Source organism: Triticum aestivum, chromosome 1D (assembly GCF_018294505.1).
Source record: "Triticum aestivum cultivar Chinese Spring chromosome 1D, IWGSC CS RefSeq v2.1, whole genome shotgun sequence".
NCBI lineage: Eukaryota > Viridiplantae > Streptophyta > Magnoliopsida > Poales > Poaceae > Triticum > Triticum aestivum.
In genome coordinates, this window is record NC_057796.1 from 294689426 (window position 1) to 294698238 (window position 8813).

An 8813-nucleotide genomic window follows, 5' to 3' on the forward strand; every position below is an offset into this window, starting at 1 on the left:
CTACGATGCCTGCGGTCGCCAGCATCGTCTGGAAACGCTGCGCGGTGCGGGGCCGCAGGCCGGCGCCTTGGATGATTTGGCACAGCCGACTGCCGCTCGCGTCCATCGCCTCCATAGGTGCTTGTGGCTTCTGGTCACTTGGTCTTGGATTGGAGTGAGCAGTGTTGCGCAGAGACTTGGGAGTAGATGGATTAGAGAGGTGGGCGCCTTTATTATATGAGAGTCCAAACTCTGTTGCATTCACATCGTGCTGGCTCTATTCTGCTTCTCCAATTAATTCCCTCTTCATGTAATTGAGGATGCATCATTGACCGTTCGACGTCTCGGGAACCGCTACCCTCTCCCTCCTTGGCATTCAAGCACCTATGGACCTGTCGACGACGAGGTGCCTATGGTGACTTCGTAAATTTCAAGATGATAGTGTCGTGCCTGTGTGCGTTCATAGGGGTGAGTGTATGCGCGTGTATATGAGCGCTTGCGTCTGTACTGTGTAAAAAAACGTAAATGCGTGTCAAAAAGAGACTAGTCAGTATACTCAATATTGTGCACCTCGGAGAGGAAAACGATAGAACTAGTACGTATTTATTTACGGTGCAGATTCACTCATTTTGCTCCATATGTACTCCGTCTCGGTGTAGTCTAGTCACTTGTTGAAATCTCTAGAAGGGCAAATACTCCTTTCTGGTTTACAGGGCTATACTAGCAAGTAGTTGTACGTACTAGTACAATAGTGGGCTCACATAGCAATTTTTTCTCATGCAAGAGCCTGGCTATATGCGTGCTCCAATGTTCGCAACTGCAACGTTCGGTTTGCGCTTGGCTCTTCGCTTCTTCGAGAAGACGAACAATGATGTTACTACTACTGCTTCTACAGTGTCGAATCCACTGCTGCATGTCCGTCCACCGCGAGCGGGGTGGATAGCTTGTTGTAAAAGTACTACTAAGCAAAAGCTTGTCCTCGTTTGCGAGCAACCGCGCGCATGGGTGAGGGAGAAGGCGTGTAGTAAAATCAAGCTTCTCCTCGTTGTACGAGTTGACGCGACACATCATAGCACTGGCCCCACATGCTTGCCTCTAAACTTGGCTGAAAGACCCGCAGTGTACAATATATTTGCTCCAACCTCTAACATTTACCCACCACAAATTAAAATATATGTGGCCATATGCATCGTTCTGATGCAGAGGCCGGGGAGTCCCCCCTTTTCGAAAAAAACAAATTAAAATATATATTCCTGTCTTGACCAGATGAGCGTGCAAACTACAATCACAAGGGTGTCAGGTAGGGCCAGAAGACTATTTTAATTTTTTTTTAAACTTCGAGACGGCCACATAGCATGGAGCCGACCCCAACGATTTTAAGCTTACAGGCACGGTACATGCTATCCTAGACTACTCTACACATGAAACTGCCACACGAGCGTCCGGGCTGCGCTTGGCTCTTCGCCTCTTCGGGAAGTCGAACAATGATGGAGTACTACTGCACTGGAGGAGGAGTACAGTACGCTTCTGGCCATCTGACACCGATTGAACTGCTGCATGTCCACCGCGTGCGGGAGGGAGAGCGTGTAGCGAAAGCTTCTCCTAGTCTTGCCAGCCACCACGCTCATGGGCGAGGGAGGGACGCTCCTGCCTTTGCGTGTATGACAGGTGGGACCGACAGGTGTGTGGCCAACCTGTCATACAGCCAAAGGCAGGTAAAGTTAAGTCCGCGACGGAGAGGATAATCAAACTTCTCGTTGATGTACGAGTTGACGCGACACATCAAAGCACTGCACTCGATATATTTCAATAATTTGCGTTTACCGATGCATTAATTACAACGCATGCATGCATGCCGTGACTCTCCTTTTGATACTTGCATGTGTTGATTTAATGCACCTTGAAGTAGTATAAAATATGTGACGGTAAATCTTTTTAATACCCCGGACCAAGTCGAGAGATGGTTGCGCACGAGGAGGGCGAGATCATGCAGACCGAACAGGACCCGACGATGGAGCTCTCTAAGGTCTCGATGGACCTCACCGTGCTCCACTGCCCCTTGTGCCTCTGCCCCTTGACGCCTCCAGTGTATGAGGTTCGAATACACCTCGTCCGTTCGGCTGATTGAGCAAGGTGCAGGTTTCTTGATTGATGTGATGTTCGATTGATTTCTGCAGTGCAAGGGAGGGCACCTGGCCTGCGCGGACTGCCGCGTCGAGCGCCTCGGGAACCAGCGGCAGTGCCAGAAGTGCGAGCGCGGCGGTGGCTTCGACATGTGGAACATAGCGGTGGACTCCGTCCTTTCGTCGGTGAGGGTGGAGTGCCCGCACGAAGGCTGTAGGCTCTACGTCACTTACCACAAGCTCGCCGATCACCAGAGCGTGTGTCCGCTCGCGCCCTGCAAATGCCCCGTGCCCGTCTGCGGCTACGAAGGCCCGCCGCCGATGCTCTACCACCACATCAGCACCGCGCATCCCATGCCCGTGCACAGGATCCAGTACGGCAAGGTGCTCCAGTTGCAAGTGCCACTGTCGGAGCCACGGCTCTTGCTGTTCGCGGAGGAGGACCGCCGCGTGTTTTTCTTGGTCGGCGGCGTGCTCGACATCGGCGCGCCTATCGCCGTGTCGGTCGTCTGCATCAGAGCGGGGGCGTCCCCACTGCCGCACTACGTGGCCAAGCTGTGGGCGAACGGCCCGCCGGGGGAGCCCAAAGGCACGACCGATGCCGTCAAGGTGGAAATGGAGGTGACAAGCAGCAAGGATCCCGGCGACGTCGACGTGCAGGAGCTGACCTTCTTGACAGTTCCGCCCAAGCTGCTGGCCGGGGCTAAGCTTGTGTCCCTCCACATTCAGATTGACAAGCTCATGTCCTAAATGTTTCTACAGTGCCTTCTGTTTATATTAGTAATATGCTAATATAGGGATTACCTTGGTCTACTTTAGCTTAAGAAATGGTGGGTTTTGGTGGCGATGCAGCAATTACTTCGACATCAGATCAGTAATTTCCAACACTCGAACGGATATTTTGTGTCTGTTGGATATAAAGTTCCTTTGGGTAAGAAGTACTACTTGTCATCAAAATGGATAAAAGGAGATGTATGTAGACGTATTTTAGTTCTAGATACGTCCCTTTTTATCCATTTTGATGACAAGCACTCCCTCCGTTCCACAATACATGCCTTCCATTTGTCAAAATAAAGATGTATCTAGACATGTTTTAGTATATAGGTACATCCATGATAGAGCCAGTCGGATGGTTGAGAACACTACAATTCGTAGCTACAGATGCGTGTGTGACTCCCAGATGCAGAGGCCGGGGGTCATCATCCTCCTTTTCAAGAAAAAACAGACGCGTGTGTGAGAGGACGAGTGCGTGCGTGCACCTCTTCTCTTCCTGTATAACGTACTACTAAACTCATAGTACAAGTTTTTGTGGGTGGCATGATGGTGCGTGCGAGAAGTGCCGAGAGATAGGTTTAATGCGTCTGAAAAAAGACTAGCCTAGAGCTCGCCACGCGGCTATTCCTGTCGAACGCCCCATTAACCGTAAGATATGTATACGACGGTGCCAGTTATTGCACGTACACAGCAGTACTCCCTCCTTTCCGGTTTATAGGGCTTAATTCAAAAATCTCACCAACCAAGATGGTGAGTGGTGGAATATTTTTTGTAGTTTGCAAAAGCACCTAATTAATGCTCTTGTTTTTCTCAAAAAATTATGTTTATCAATGCATTAATTGCAATGCATGCATGCATAAAGTACATGCATTGGTCAACTTTCTCTTAATACTTGCATGCAATGATTTAATGCACCTTGGAATCTGAACATGTGTTGGGGAACAACCAAATTGAGCCTTATAAAATGGAAAAACTAAAATTTTGAGATAAGCCCTATAAAACCGGAAAGGAGGGAGTAGAAAAAGAAGTACTCCATCCGGGAATAGTGCCGCACTTCGAAACTAGAACCGTCAATAAATTTTGAGCTTGCGTCTCGTCACATTCCAAATTACTCCACGCTATATTGAATTGCAAACCTGTTCACACCGATCACAACCTAAACGGTTTCCCACTTAGGAGCGTATTAGTACCACGCTATATTGAATTGCAAACCTATTCACACCGATCACAACCTAAACGGTTTCCCACTTAGGAGCGTATTAGTACTCGGTTATAAATACTAGTATGCCAAGATGACTGCACATTCCTCCTCAACTCCTCATCCACAAAAACAAACAAGTCATTCAGCATCCTTCCCTTGCGTCTGCCATGGCCAGCGTGAGTTCTGGGTCGAGAGATTGCCACCAGGGAGAGGCGAGCATGGAAGCGGAAGCACGAGAGGTGTCCCGCCTCGCTGCGAGAGCAACCAACATGTCCCGCCGCGCGGAAGTAGCAGCATAGAGGTCCCGCCACGCCGCGGAAGCAGCACGGAGGTCCCGCCGCGCCGTCGATGCACCAGACTGGTCCGGCCGTGCCGCGGAAGCAGCAGAGATGTCTCGCCGCACCATGAATGCAGCAGAGATGTCCCGCCGCGCCGCGGCGGCCTGGGAAAATTTCTCACGGGCAGGCGACGACTGTTACAGGCGCATGCATGCGATCGTCCATAGCCAGATGGATCAGATCTCCGGCTGGGCGAGGTTGCAGGATGACATGAAAGCCTCGTTTGAACAGGCTACCGGCGTCATCCGGCAACTAAGGGAGGGCAATGAGAGGCTCCGGGCCGAGCGCTACCTGCTGAGGGAGAAGATCGTCCGAAGTGCAGACCAGCAGGAGGAGACCAGTGCCTTGTTGAAGAGGATCGGCGTCATCGTCAAGAAACTTATGGACGAGAATGACATGCTCCGCAATGAGCGCCAAAGGCTGGTGGAGGAATCCGTGGATGTTCTCAAGCAGCATCTTGAGGACACGAAAGAGCTCATCGCCGCTCGCCGCGGAGACTAGTTCCCGCGGCCTGCAGCAACGCATCAAGAAAGTAGAGATCAGCGAGCCAGATCCTTGTCTTCCTTCTTCCTTTGCCCTTGTGTATTTCGGGCGTAGCCGCATGTGGCTTTTTTAATTATCTTTCTAATTATGTAAGACAATTAATCGTCCTTATCTTTCTGTGGAAGATCAATGTTGCGAGGCTGGAATGAAGAAAACTCTTGCTGTGGCGACCCTGGCGTTGCTGTTCTTCAAGTTGCTGCTGGGCTTCCTTCAGTTTCCTGGTTTCTTTTAATGTAATAATCGGTTTAGGATGTGGATTGTGTCGTCGGTTGTGAAATGTTGGGTTCTAGCGCGGATGTTTGGCCTTTGTTGGCCTCTTGGGATGTTGCGATTTCAATCTGGTAGCTTTTAGTCCTTCGTGTTAGGCTGGAGTTGTGCTGAACTTCTTGTGAATTGTGGTGGTTTTCAGTAATGAAAATCGGAAGGGGCAAGCCCTTCTTTGATCAAAAAAAATTAATCGTCCTTATATATTCATCAGTCTTGCTATAAGTCGCAGTAGATGCTATATAGGTCCGTCGGATCTTACATCAAGATCCGTGCTTTCAGATTTTCTTTTTCTCTCTTAAATCTCAGTCGAGTGAGACATAGCCACGCCATTAAACAGAGGCTCGGGCGCCATTAATGGAGACCTTGGGAGAGAGGTGGACGGCAGATGGAGGTCAAAGGGCTCTCCTCCCGATAAGCACGCGCAGGGGTCTGATCACACGCCTCTCGTACTCAAATAGCTACCCTGCACGGCGCCTCCTAGCTAATAAAAAAGAGGACGCGTGGCGGCACGTAAATGGTACTAGTAAGTAGAACGCCCACGGTTTCAATAATACTTGTGTTTCCGATTGTAACGTGACAGCACTTGTTCCAAAATGACTTTGTTGATTGTTAATGTGTGCGCCTTCGCAAATCGGACTGCAAATTTACCACAGCATGTTGGTGCCATGTCATGGCACCAAGCCAAGTTTCATTATTTTCATGTGTGTTTTGGATTTACAAGAATTAAAAAACTAAGTTTCTCAATGTTTCCAACCCAGCCACGACGCCCAGAATTTTGAATTTCATTCCCATTTCTTGCATGGAACCTAGAAATTTACCCGAGGACACACATATGATTTTGCAACCAACTTTGGTGCACTGGAACATGTGCTTGTATTTCAAATTTGAATTATGCACACAAAGGTGACACGTTCCCTCCCAGAACCACGAGCCTTCTTGAGAGAAGCTCCGATTTGCAAGAAGCTTATACCAAAATTTGTTCCTATTCGGCCTTTTTTTTACCACGGCATGGTACTACCATGACATGACACCATGCCAAGTTTCATGATTTTAAAACCAAGTTTCTCAATGTTCTCGACCGAGCCACGATGCCCAGATGTTTGAATTTTATTCTCATTTTTTGCATGGGACCTACTCCCTCCTTCCATCTATATAGGGCCTAATGTGTTTTTCAAGACAGCCTTTGACTATTGACAAGATTAATAGCACATGAGATGTATACTATGAAAATTATATTATTGGAAGCTCCTTTGACATACAAATTTGAAGGTATGCTTTGTGTAAGTTGCATGTCATATATTATTGCTCTAACGTTTGTTCAAAGTTAGCCTCGAAAAACGCATTAGGACCTATATAGATGGAAGGAGGGAGTAGAAATTCACCCGAGGACACAAATGTGATTTTTCAACCAACTTTGGTGCACGGGAGCATGTGCTTGTAGTTCAAATTTCTATTATGCACATTAAATGACCAAAAACTCAATTAATGTATAAATAAGGCCAAACGAAGCCGGAATAATTCCAAAATTTAACAGGGCACTCATGTAGTTCTATGTTGCCTTTGTAAATAAACTCAAGGGGGACAACGTATATCATTTCGCACTCAAAGGTGGCACGTTTCCTCTCAGAACCACGAGCCTTCTTGAGAGAAGCTTCGGTTTGCAAGAAGCTTATACCAAAATCTGTTCCTATTCGGCCAATTTTTTTACCACAACATGGTAGTACCATGACATGACATCCATGCCAAGTTTCATGATTTTCAGACGTGTTTTGGATTTACAAGAATTTTAAAACCAAGTTTCTCAATGTTCTCGGTCGAGCCACGATGCCCAGATGTTTTAATTTTATTCTCATTTCTTGCATGGGACCTAGAAATTCACCCGAGGACACAAATGTGATTTTTCAACCAACTTTGGTGCACGAGAGCATGTGCTTGTAGTTCAAATTTGACTTATGCACATTAAATGACCAGAAACTCAATTAATGTATAAAAAACGACAAACGAACCCGGAATAATTCCAAATTTAACAGGGCACTAATGTAGTTCTATGTTGCCTTTGTTAAGAAACTCAAGGGGGGGCAGCGTATATCGTTTCACACTCAAAGGTGGCACGTTCCCTCTTAGAACCACGAGCTTCCAAATCGGCCCAATTTTTTACCACAACATGTTAGTGCCATGACATGACACCATGCCAAGTTTCATGATTTCCAGGCGAGTTTTGGATTTACATGAATTTAAAATCAAAGTTTCTCGATGTTCTTGGCCAAGTCATGACGCCCAGATGTTTGAATTTCATTCTCATTTCTTCCATGGGACCTAGAAATTCAACCAAGGACACACATGTGATTTTTCAACCCACTTTGGTGCACCGGAGCATGTGCATGCAATTCATATTTAGATTATGCACATTAAAAGTCCAGAAACTCAATTAATGTATAAAAAGGCCAAATGAACCCGAAATAATTCCAAAATTTAACAGGGCACTCATATAGTTCTATGTTGCCTCTGTAAATAAAATCAGGGGGGAGGCAGCGTATATCGTTTCGCACACAAAGGTGACACGTTCCCTCTCGGAACCACGAGGCTTGTTGAGAGAATCTCCGGTTTTGCAAGAGGCTTATACCAAAACTTGTCCCAATTCAGCCAAAAATTATAGTATGAAAACAGGGTTTAGATTATCCCAAACATCTCGCTACCTAGACCAATAATGTACTATGATTTGAATTCAACATAAAATGGATACAAATATTTGAATTGGAGAGCGTATGGTACATGTAGTTCATAGTGAAATATGATTACTGCTATATGTATGTTTTTTGTTATCAAGATAATATTTAAATTATTGTATAACTTGACAACAATCGTATTCAAATAAGGAAAATTGATTCAAATTTAGTCCATATGGTAGACGACAATATATATGTTCACATGGTGGAGTAAAATGTTCATATATGATGGAAGATCAAAATGTACGACTACATCAATTATAAACCGCAAGGTCACCTAACGATATATTCGAATTCAACATAATGTGGATTCAAAAATTGAAATTCGAGATCATGGCATCTGTAATCATATAAAAAGGGACATTACTCTTTCTTTGGGGGGAATTGATTTGTTTTTTGTTGTTGTTGGGGGACGCGTGAATCGATTTGGTACTGTGCAGGGCAATCTTGTTCTCCCGATTTTTTTACATTTTTCTTGTAGTTTTTTCAATGGAATCTATAGAAATATAGTAAAAGGGGACATGACTCTCTTGTGTCTTGTATGAATTATTATTTTTACACGTTAAGTTTGTTCTGCCGAACAAGGAATCTGCACCTTGTTATCCCGAAATTTTCAAGCTCGAGTATCTTTTGTCTCACCTACTTTGAAACTCCCGCTTCTTCAACCCGCGCCGCGCCTTGTTATCCCGAAATTTGGACGCATGCGAGAACTCCCTCCTCATCCGAAATCGCTCCCGCAGCCCAGACACGCGAAATCCCCCTTCTACCCCTCAGCCGGAAATGAAGCTCCACGTCGCGGTGTCAAAACCGGTGGGGGTACGCTGGTAACTTACCCTACATTTCGGACAAGCGCGTCCCTAAG